We start from the raw sequence: 12,810 nt of genomic DNA, 5'->3' as shown, positions 1-12,810 counted from the left end.
TGATGTGGGGGGATGCACATGAGCTGGGTGAGATGGGATGTCTGGCTATGTGCACGATGTGGGGGGATGCACATGAGTTTGGTGAGACGAGGTGTCCGACTATGTGCACGATGTGGGGGGATGCACATGAGCTGGGTGAGACGGGGTGTCCGGCTATGTGCACGATGTGGGGGGATGTACATGAGCTGGGTGAGATGGTGGTGTATGTGCTTATATATATACATATTTACTATATAGAGATGTTTGGATTTAATATGTGATTGCATTGACTGTTGAAAACTTGAGTATTGTCAATGTGTTCAATTTAATGTGCAATGTGGCATGAATGGATTTTTTTTCAGTGGCAGTGAAAGCCCCTTGGATTTTATCTGGCCAAAATTTTGTTGCAGCGAGAATGCCTTTTCACTACGGTGAGAGTCAATTTATTATGCTTTACTTGCTTGAATTCTACTAAAGTTTTCACTTTTCAACTTCTTTGTTGTTCATGGGTCTTTCATCATCAAGTGACTAAACGACAGGGATTTGAATGAGGGGTTTTTTTTATAAGAAATAAGCTAAATTGCATTGTTTTTGGAACTTAAGTGCATCATGATTTCTAAACCTTCCTTAACGTTTGCTTGTTCCCTTCCTATGTTCACTCGTTGAGTTTGTACTCACTTTTTAAACTTCATGTTTTAGGTTGTCAGAGTCAAAGGTGATTGGATCCTAGGATGAGGTGTTCTTCCTTATCCATTGCCCGGTAGGTTTACCATGACATTAAATATTAGCAACAGTGCTCAGAGTCACTCCGTTGATGGTCAAGTTCTAATTACGTGTATATGAATACTTGTTGTGAAATGTTGAGATTTATTTGTCAAACTATATATGTGTATAATGGTAGATGATGCCATTATGAATGCATGATTGGGTTTTATGAATTGTTTTCAAAGGAACTATATTTGAACACTACGAATTATGGATTTTAAAGAAATGTGGATTAATGTATAAGATTATATAAATAGGCTTGCTTAGGCTTAGTGGGCTGAGCCCATTAGGCCCTTGCGCCGGTCATGGCTCAAAAATTGGGTTGTGATAGCTATATAGGATCTTTTTCACTAGTTGGGCATTTAAGAAGTCTTTCTTTAGAGCCATCAAACTTTTTACAATGTTTGTGAATCTTTCGAACATCTCACTTATTGATTCATTCTTTCTCATTTTGTAAAGTTCATAATCATGGATAAGCAATCCAGTTTTTGATTCCTTAACTTGGTTAGTTCGCTCATATGTGGTCTTTAAGCATCCTAAATTTGTTTAGCATTTTCATACATAGAGACTTTATTATATTCACTAGCACTCAAAGCACAAAGAAGAGTATTAGATGCCTTACAATTTGTTTGGACTAGTTTTTTATCTTTATCACTCCACTCATCTCTAGGTTTAATCACTAACTTTTCTTTTACTAACTTATATGGAACATTAGGCCATCTAATATCACATTCCATATACCCAAATCTATAGATTGAGTAAACATTTCCATTATCTTTTCTCAATAAGGATAATCATTGCCTACAACGAGATGTGGCCTTTGGATCAATCGCCCTTCACCAAGTACAGTTGTCGTCACCTCTACAAAATTTGAGCTTCTATAATGGATCTCTCAAAGGTAGATAAACCTATAAAATTCGAGACCAATTATTAGTGAAGAAATTTCAAAAAGCAATATACCAATGGGATGGTGAATTGGTATTTAAAAATTATTTTTAAAAACTAAGTATAAAAATCAAAACTTTTTCATCCAAAAATATTTTCTATTATCAAAATAAATTTTCAACAATAAATTGCTAAGCATAAAAATAATATACCAAAGAAAAATATTTTCCTAAGTGAAAAACAATAAATCAATATAAAACTATTTTCCTAAGGCAAATGCAAGTAATGAATAATAATGTGAAAAATAAAAAAAAAAAGACAGATTTTATAGTGTTTCGACCTTTTCGATGCCTACATCCATTCCCTTGGCAACCAAAGAATTTCTAATCCATTAAGAAGATTCTTGCTTTTTAACAAGATCAAGCGATAACCTTTACACCAGCTTTTTACAAGATCAAACGATAACCCTTACACAATCCACAATGAGCTGGTAGGAATTCCCTAAATTGATTATGATTGTGACTTAGATTTTTGAAGTTGTTTTCTATATTTTGTATATATATATGTATGATACCATATATATAAATATACTATGGTTTTTAAAGATAGGGATATACAAAATTAGCCTCGCAAGCTTTGTGTGATGGATTAGGCCAAGAATGGCCATTATTTGACTCATGGAATGCAAAGTTTTAACTTTCTATTTTCACTAAGCTTGCAGTTTTGATAAATATGCCATGCCATGAAATTTGTTTATGCATAAGCATATGGTTTATGAATATACTATGTATTGTTTTATCATGCTTTATGAATACGTTGAAATTATATTGACTTTTCTCTTAACATAATTGAGACACCCGAGGGTAGAACCTGTTACCACACCAGGTTAAGTGTGGTCTTTGTGCGCAAAGTAATGATTATTGATTATTGATATTTGATAAAAAAAAAAGGACTTGAAGCCTCAACTTATATTTGGTGGCGTTGGAAGTTTCCACGAGTAGGTAAAAGGGGGACTTGAAGCCTTGATTTATATTTGGTGGCGTGGGGAGTTCCCACGAGTAGGTGATGATATTATTGACATGAAAGAGAATAAGCCTTAGAACTATACTAGACCTACCCGAGATTAATGCTCACTTATTTGATTTTTCATTAAACATGGCATGGTAATTATACTTGGAATCTATTTTTTTTATGCCAAGAGAATTTATACGTGCTGAATGATGATTAGACATATCACATCCCTATGTTTTAAAGTTAATTATCATATGCTTGCCATAGATTTACTATTGATATGAGATTGGAGATGAATTGATTTCAACATTATAAGCATCAATTTTATTATATGTTTTGGCAAATTTCTTTACTATGTATTCAAGTTTAATCTATATTTACTGCATGTGATATACTTATAAAATTGATATTTCTTAAACTTGCAAGGCTTGTATTCCATCAATTTAATTGACTATATTTTTATTGATCTCTTCTCGATTTATAAATATTCCACACTTATGCTTGTTTCCCTTCTTGCCCATTCACTGAGTTCAGAAAGATTCACCCCAATTAATAATCACCTATGGCAAATAAGTAATTGGATTGAGGGCAGCCGCAAAGAGAAGAGTCCAACTTGTTAAGTAGGTAATTGGCATCTCATAACACTACCCTTGAGTCACTTCGCTGTCGTATCATTTATCGTTTTCAAAAGAATGTTGTATTTTACTAAACTTGTTAAATTATGCCTAGGGGTCCTAGGATATTTGGATTATTAATGGTGTAATGTTTTAAAAGTTTTATTATCTAGAAGTGTTGTATGGATGCCTTTAAGTTTGACATCATTTAAATCATTATGTGAGATCAAGAAATTTATTTGCTAAATTAGTTATGAATGTAAAGGAAGTATCACAGTATTAGAAATCAAAGTTAAGTAACATTGATCAAAGTAACGTAAAATATTCTTGGAAGGCTTCCAAGTCGTGTATGCTTACCTACATGACTCATGTGCTAATAACGGCCATAAGGAGTGGGTCATTACAGGGAGGCTAAAGATCGAAGTTTGACTATGGAGCACCTCCAATTTGTCACTATGAGTGGGATATAATTTAATGCATGTGATGCATCATGCATAATAATATGAACTGCCATGGTACAAAGTGTTGTGTATGCCTAGGTTGAATGATGATATATGTATATATATATATGTGTGTGTGTGTGTGTGCATACGTATGTTTGCCTAGAGGTATGTGCCTAGACCAAAGAACAAATATGATTGTATGCCTAGATGAGGATGCCTAGGTTAATTAGTTATTTGAGATAGGAAATTTATGTTGATGTGATTTGTGGTGAGCCACATGGTGGCATTATGTTGGAATCCCATGGGGTATGTAGAACCTAGAGCAAGAGGCCTACCCATGGTGCGATATGAATTATAGATTAAGGACTGTGCCAAATTATGATGAATGGACTTCCTAACGAGATATATGGCCACGAATGTAATGGGTTAATGGCATAGCGATTGAGGTGATGTCAAATATATGAGGTTGAATGGCCATGATTGCTTATGGACATGATATATGCATGAATGCCTATGTATTTGTAATTGTTTTCAGGATATGTATAAGGTTGTTAAGCCATGATCGATTGGATTGAATATGATGAATACCCATGTAGGGTTAAAGGCATGAAGGCCTATAAATTGATTATGTTCCATTTAATGATGTCTCAGAGATTTGAAGGAACTTAGAATTATATCAAGTTTATAGATGACTGAAGCCCATTGAAATTGGAATATGGTTTGATGTGGACATATGGAATGTCATAAGCATGATGGCCTGATTTATGGATATGTGTTCCATCCAAGGGATGAATTACGAGCATTGATTTGATTTGAGGTTGAGTTAAGTCCTACCCTTGTGACTATGTGCGTACTTGTAGGGATGGTGGTAAGTAAAGACGATGGTGTTAGTCCTGCCTATGATTCCCATCTACAATGCTTTGATGACACTCCTTAAGATTACTTCGAGTGATGTCGTCCATTGGGAGATTACTCTGGACAATGATTTGATACTCCACCCGTTGCTTCAACTAGGACGTGATTTGACTCTCTACCCCTTGCTTCGGCACGTGTGTGATTAGATGCTTCACTAGTGGTTTAGTGCTGAGTATGATTTGTTCTTTGCCGACTGACCATTGTGCATGATTTGATGATGTTTAGGGCAAGACCACTCATTTGATTTCATTTGACTATGATGACATGCATCAAGTATGGCATGATCTGACTTGAAATATGAATATATGGTGACTAACTATGAATGATATTTAATGAAAAGATTTGAGATAAGCAAATTGTATGTAAATGAGATTTGAGGTTATGCTTGGCAACTAAATATGCCTATAGAGCCTAGATTGATGATAATGGCTTTAAGGATAAGCCTTGAACTGATATGCTTTAATGTGAGAATATGGAACTTGGGAATTGTGGATATGATATGTTGTTGAGATGTGATCCAGCAAGGCTTAATAGGATGAGGTGTGCATGTAGGATATTAGGACGATCTTCGCACCTTTGAATTAGAGATGTTTGAATATGAATGTCTTATGGCTAGATATGCCTAAATATAATTTATATGTGGAATATTATGCTATGACAGTATCCTCTCATTGAGTATTAGATAACTCACTTGTTGGGATAAGCCCTGCAACCAATTGGGATTGGTTAAAGCTTGATTCCAATAATGTAACAACATCATTTATGATGAATGATTAAAGGTTTTCCTTCATCAATAAGACATCAATTATAACAAGTTATAAGTCTAATTGGATGAAGTCCATGAGATTAATATGCCTTGTAAGGGAACTGTAATAGGTTGCAGTTATGAGATCTTTATGCATCAAAGTGTAATCTCAAAATATTCCTAGTCAATGTATCATTGAGACTGGACATCAATGATACCTAGAGACTAGTACATTCAATGTTCCTTACTTGAGAAGTAAACAACCGATGTCATAGGTTGAAGTATAAAGATACTTGGAACTAGAATGTAGCTGTTTACCTAGGAGAGCAAGTTCACTAAACATGACCTTCCATGAGACGTGCATTTCGTTTTTCACTTAAGTGTCTATGCAATACTTCTCATGTGTCAATTGTGTAAACTCCCTAGACTTGAGACACCAGGTTGTCTTATGTGTGGAGTGCTATGCTTTGATTTCATCCCTACGGGTGCCTAACCAAAGATGCCAAAACAGGATGCTTTTGGGTATAGCATGAAGCATGTGAAGGCAAATGAGTTGTCAAGATAGGAATCATCACCTCAAGTGATGCAAGGGACATATCTTAACTATTCTTGGTTGATATTAGCTTATTCAAGTCCTTGGCCAAGGTGACTTGAAGATTATGAAAGGAGTTTCATAAGTCTTTATAAAGTTGATGATCAAACTTTAAGAACGAATATGGAGATCAATAAGAGTAGACACTGCACCATGCTCTTATCATCTCCAAGATATATGATAAGGGAATGAATTACACTGAAAGGCTAATCATTAAAAGATTGAGTCAAACCATCTTGACTCTTCTAACATTTGGGTGGCCATGATGGATTGCTAGATCCCAATCTTGGTCTATGAACTCTAGGTAGTTAACTTGATTAACGATAAATTTAACATAGTTTAAATTTATTTAATTCTAAGTTTAACTTAAAAATTATATGTTGAGTTCATTGCCAATATGTTAGAAGCCTAATGGGTCACACACCTAAAATGAATGTTGAAAATAAAATGGGAGAGGTGATTAAGTTGGACTTAATCAAATTAAAAGTTTTGAGATTCTCAAGCATTTGATTATAATTATTTAATTAAGTCATTGGGCCTAATTAATAAATTAAACAATTAAGTTATGAGACCTCGACCCCCATAGACACGTAATTAGAAGTAAATGCGATAAAATAGACTAGGAGTAATTTCGTCATTTTCCTTAGTTAGCTCTTAGAAGTAGGTTTCAAACAATATTAAGGCCTAAGTAGGCCTAAGGCATAAATGAATGATGAAATAAGGATAAGTGATGAAGGAAATAGAAATAATGATGATTTCGAAGGTAGGGGCAAAATGGTCATTTTTCATCTCGAGTCAAAATTTTTAAGTTTTCTTGAACCCGAGTATTTCTAGACTATTATGGACTTTGTCCCAGTGTCAAAAGAGTAAAAAGATTGCACAAAAGATTGAGGGAAGACAAGTCAACTTGTTAAGGGCATTTTCGTAATTTAAGTAAAGCTTGGATAAGCTTTAGCTATGAATATCATTTTTCCAGCAGCTTATTCTTTTTCTTCTCATCCCAACTCACGTTTCTTTCATCCTCCATGAAATCTTCTCTTAAAGCTTTCATCACCCTCCCAAATTAACCTCAAATTTCATGCTTTTACAAACCTCGTTATAGGGTTTTTCATACTCTTTTTCTCTTTCACCTTAAAAACCCTTAAAAGTCTTACTCCCATACTTTCTCTCACAGCTAAGTATTTTAGAAAGAGAAAGAGAAAGCTTCTACAATAACTTGAAAACTCTTAGAAAGGGATTCAATTATAAAGCTATCAAGGTGAGTAATGAAGTAGAGTTGATTTTTAAGTGTTGAGAATGGCTAGTGATTAGACTTGTGAGTATTTTGTAGTTGAGGTTGTTTATTCATTTTAGAGTGATTAGGATAGTGAAAATAGATAGCCACTTAATGGCAATTGGAAGCTAATTAGGAGATAGCTTTTAGTATTTATAGTTATGTGAATTGAGTTAATTGTGATGCTATTGTGATGATAGGTTCCAACGAAGCCCCACCACCCCATTTAGACCATTAAAGGAAGTCGGAGTTAGGTCAAGATTTAACAAATACCGATGAGTGAACCTGCACTAAAATGCTTTGGGTAGATGCATATACGTTTGAACGAATCACTTGAATGGCTTAAATTGTCTGTTCTTCAAAATGCATACGAGAACAAGCCTTTAACAAAACATTTTTGCATTGTGAAATTTGATTGTAATGAATTTACGAAATCCCTTTATATGTTGATATATATATATAAATGTATTGTATATTAGTAGATAATATTGTGTAATGAATATAACCATGCGCGTGCGCGATGTAGGGGATGCACATGCTGTTGATGACAGGGTGTGGGAGTGTGGAGGATGACATTGTTGTGCGCGATGTGGGGGCTGCACACAATGGCATTAGTTGTATGCGATGTGGGGGTGCACACGATGACTCCAGCTATGTACATGATGTGGGCGTTGCACATGAGCTGGGTGAGGTGGCGGTGATATGCATGATGATGTATGTGTATATATATATATATATATGTTATAAAAAGTTTATGAAAATATTTGTGATTGGGTTGTATGTTGGCATTGTTAATTTCTCTCAAATTGCTCTTCATTTCAGCAAGAAAATGGCTTTTAGATGTAACAAGACCCCTTTAACTAAATTGCTCTATTTCTCGCTGCAACGAGATTCATTTTCGCTGCAGCGAGAAACTCTTGGGTAGGTAACCTTAATCCATGCTCTGAATTTCGTTGCAGCGAGAAACTCTCGAGTGGTTTTAAAATTCTAGTGCAGTGCTTTCACTTTGACAAAGATTTTGATCACTTTTCGATTAGAACTGGGCAAAGTGGTAAACATTAAAGTTCTAGCCCATCTCTTAGCTTTCTAATGACCCAAAATTCATGTCAATTGGACTTCTACAGTGGGAGATATGCTTGAAAAACCAAAACATATGCAAACCAAGAATGCCTTTTCGCTGTAGCGAGAAAACCTTCTAATTGCTTGTCTTGCTTGGTCATTGCTAAAATTTTCATTCTATTCAACTTCATGGTTTATCATGGATCTTGTAACATTAAGGGATTAAATATTCAAAGTTTGAAACGAGGGGTTTTAACCAAAAATTAGACTAAATTGCATAGTTTTATCGTAAATGCATCATGTTTTTTAAAACATTCCTTATCGTTGCTTGTTCTCTTCTTATGGTCACTCACTGAGTTTATACTCACTCTTTTAAATTGCATGTTTTCAGATCCATAGATAGTTGGGACCGAGACTAAGACATCCACTTGCATTCACTCTTGGTAGGTATCATGACATTCGATAGCCGTACCTTCACCAAAGTCACTTCGCTGGTTGTCAGAAGTCTTTTATATGAGTACCTGTACTTTAAATGTAAATTGCTAGGATTCACTTTGCCAACGAATGCATGTATAGTTTGGAATGATGATGCCAATATGTGATGGCTATGAATAACCTTATTTTAGGATCATACAAATATAAATTTTTGGTATCTATGTTGTATTATGAAAATATATCTAGTTGCAAATTACAAATGGTGGTCTAGTAATGGTGATGAAAAAAATTGATGGGATAGTGAACGAGATTATGTAAAAAGGCTTGCTTGGGCTTAGTGGGCTACGTCCACTAGGCCCATGCACCGGTCATGGCCCGAAATTTGAGCTGTGATATAAGCTATTGGGCCTAATTAATTAAATTTGTTTAATTAAGTCATTGGGCCAAATTAATTAAAATTGTTTAATTAAATTGTTGAGCTTAATTAATTAAATTATTTAATTAAGTTATTTGGCCTAATTGATTAAATTAAACAATTAAGTTAATTAGGCTTCTTAAGCACTTAATTAAATTACTTATTCAAATCATTAGATTAATTGGCAATTACAAAATAGTTTTTTAATTAGGGTTTAAATTAATCCAATGTATAAATACCTTGCTATAGCCTCCAAACAAAATGAGAGAAAACAGCTGAAAAAAAAAAAGGAACGGCACATTAGAAATTCCTTTTGTCTTGTCGTTCCTTGTGTGAAGAAAAATAGTTTTTCATTCACTTGATTTCTTTTGTGTGTTCAGCCCCACAAATTTGAGTGGATTATGAGTTTATGAAACTCATCTTTGCTACCACATTGTCAAGGCATAGCACTCGCAATCCTTAAAGAAGGATTTTCTAATTCATTAGTGTGAATCACCATTAGAGGCTGCACAATGATTCCTTGGATAGCTTTGGTTTGCAGCAACCGGGTTGAGGTGGTTAAGCGTTTTGAAGGCTGATTTGTTGGTTTAATAGAGGATTCATCAACCTCTATTATTTAGGTAAACTTGATATGATCATATATATTTTATTTTTAATTTAATTTTGTACTTAATTTGGTATGAAAGAGATCCTAGGAACGTGAGGCATAATTTAATTTTAAATTTATTTCCCCGCTGCGTTTTATTTGTATTTGATGCATGATCAGCCCTCACCCAACAGTGGTATCAGAGCCCCTTTCATGCCATTTCAGTGCTTGTTCATGTTCAATGGATGCTTGATTAACAGATAGTTGTTTTGCATTTTGATTTGGTGCGATTTTGTTAAAATCATTTTTTCAAAAATTCTGCTTTGCCAATTTCATTCAATTCTGTCCAGCAACATTTGTAGCCTCTTTCAATCTTATTTTAACTTATTTAAATCATATATAGACTTAACTAATGTGTGTTTTGCATTGTGCAAAGGAAGCACAAGAAAAAAGGACACCATAAGGAACGGTTTTGGAGGCTGTCTTGCAAGGCAGCACAGACACAGTTTTTGGTGCAGAATTTTGCTTCTATTTGTGCTTAATTTCCAGCAAATAAAATATGTAATTGTTACACATTTATTGCTGGATATGTGGACAGCAAAAGCATGAAATGTTCATGACTAAATAGGCTGATTTTAAGCAAGAAATTGGAGCAAAAAGTGAAAGCAGTCCAGTTCACTGTTATGACATGAATTTCAGTTTTAATTAACAAGAAAGTCTTGAAAATTAATTCTAAAAAATTCCAGAAAAATTATCTTTATTAAAATGTTCAATAAGGATTATTTCTGAAAAATATCATGGCCAAATATGCTTATTTCAAGCAAGAAAATTGGTGCAAATATACATCTGTCCAGCTCACTGTTTTGGCATGAATTTCAATTTTAATTGACAAGAAACTCTTGAAATTAAATCTGAAAAATGCCAAAAAAATTATCTTATTAAAATGTTCAATGAGGATTATTTCTGGAAATTTTCATGGCCAAACAAGCAGATTTAAGCTATTGATTATTGAAAGTTTGATAACAGTTTAGAGAATAGTTATAGCTTCGAAATCGGTTTTGAATGGCCAGATAATCTTGCAAAATTAATTCTAAAAATTTCAGAATATTATCCTCATTTGAAACGTTCAATTAAAGGATAAAATTTTGAATTTGAATTAATTTTTGAGTGGCTGGACACTTAACTAAATTAAAGGAATGTCCTTTACATATGAAACGGCACTCATGACAAAGGTTGTGCATGGTGCTGCCACACATGGATGTTGCACCTCCCATTGCCATGGATGAAACCACTTTATGGAAAGAGGTTGTTTGCTAGAGAAATTGGACACTCAATGATCAAGAAGGATTCTTTCCTTAGCTGATCATCGACTTTTAAATGTTGGGGATACATGCCTAAAATCAAGGAGTTTGAATCCTTGATGGAATCAATCCAAAAATATTAAGTCTTCCTCATTTGATGACGACTCCCTAAATTAAGGGATTATGATTTAAATTTATCCACATCTAATTAGAATAGATAATTTTAATTAAAATGGAAAATCAACTTGAGTAGATGACATCCACCAATTAGGATAGATTTTAATTAAGATAAATTTACTAATAAATTAGGACTTCTAATAATGATTAGAACTCTACGATTAGTGAATAGATAATACAAGATTAAAAGGTGGATAAGGACCTTCCTAAAATATTTAGGACACATGATTTGGATCATGAAACCTTTTAAAATGGTTTATGATAGATACTCAAATTAGGAAGTTTCCTAAATTGGTTTAGGTTTCTAATTAAAAAAGTTTAATTAGAAAAAACTTACTAATAGAATTAATTCAAATATGATTTGAGCTAGCTGTAGGCCTTGATATGATCAATTCCTTTACTAAGTAATTTAAAAAAAATTATTATTTTTTAAAAATTACTAACTCTTTTCAAACTTAAGCACCAAATGATTTGAACTATGATCCTCAATGGTTGAGTGACATTTTTCAAATAAAATGCAAGATCATCATCATATTGAGCATGTTTATTTTATATGTTTATAGCTAGATTATGGATTTTTGTTGCTGGTTATGGACTATAGACCCAATATGATTGTGGATGTTTGGTTAAACTACTATTTATGGAAATCTTTGCAAATAGGGTCTGCGAACCCTACCTTATCTCTTACATTCTAGGTTTGTAAAATTCTCTTCTCATCTAACTCTCCTTGAATGTAACTCGAGGTTTCTACATTCATTTGTAATTAGAAATAGGATTAGATTAGGAAAGAAATTTTGTAAATCAGTGTTGGCTCCATTAGTTTTTGATGATAATAAAAATTCCCATTTATTTGTGTCTAATATCTTTACTTAAGTGTGTAGGAAAATTAATATATGAAATTAATTATTTAACTCTTCAAAAAGTATATCAAAAGAAAAAGAGGGATAAAAATAACAAGATGTAACTATCTAACAAGGAGAAAGCCTATTGATGAAACAAGGAAAAATATTGGTTGACCAAGTTTCAAATTGGAGGAATGGCAGGCTGAAGAGTTTGAGAAACAAAACCAACTTAGTCAACCAAGTCAATCGATTAAGTGCTTTCTGCCAGAATCTACAACCTAAAACAAAACCAACTTAGTCGACCAAGTCAATCGACTCAGAGCTCTCTATTTGCAAATTGAACCAGAGCACTACAAGACAGATTAACGACTAGAACTCATCCTCAACTATTTCCAACGGGTATAAAACTGCCAAACTGCCATTAGAGTTGCATCTCCAAGTATAAAAGGCTCTTCCAACAATTAGAAACAAGTCTTTTAGTAGCCTTGAATGAGATTTGAGCTATAGAAAGTTGAAAAACCAGAAAATCCTCACTGCACTTGTCTGCACTTAAACACCTACTCCTTGCATTTGTATTTTGCACTTAATCTTGTACCAATTTGTGAGACCTTGTCAAGCTCGATTAAAAGACGGTATTGTACCAAGTGGTACAACTAAGTTAAATCAAGCCTTGAACTAGTTCAAATAGAAATTCTAAGAGGAATTTGAAAATTTTAAAACCCACAGAATGGCTTAGAATAGTGATTCGGAGTTCAAAGTCCAGTTTGGAGTCC

Source organism: Theobroma cacao, chromosome 2, assembly GCF_000208745.1.
Source record: "Theobroma cacao cultivar B97-61/B2 chromosome 2, Criollo_cocoa_genome_V2, whole genome shotgun sequence".
Taxonomy (NCBI): Eukaryota; Viridiplantae; Streptophyta; class Magnoliopsida; order Malvales; family Malvaceae; genus Theobroma; species Theobroma cacao.
The sequence above is the reverse complement of the archived record's forward strand: the minus strand, read 5'-3'. Positions refer to the sequence as shown.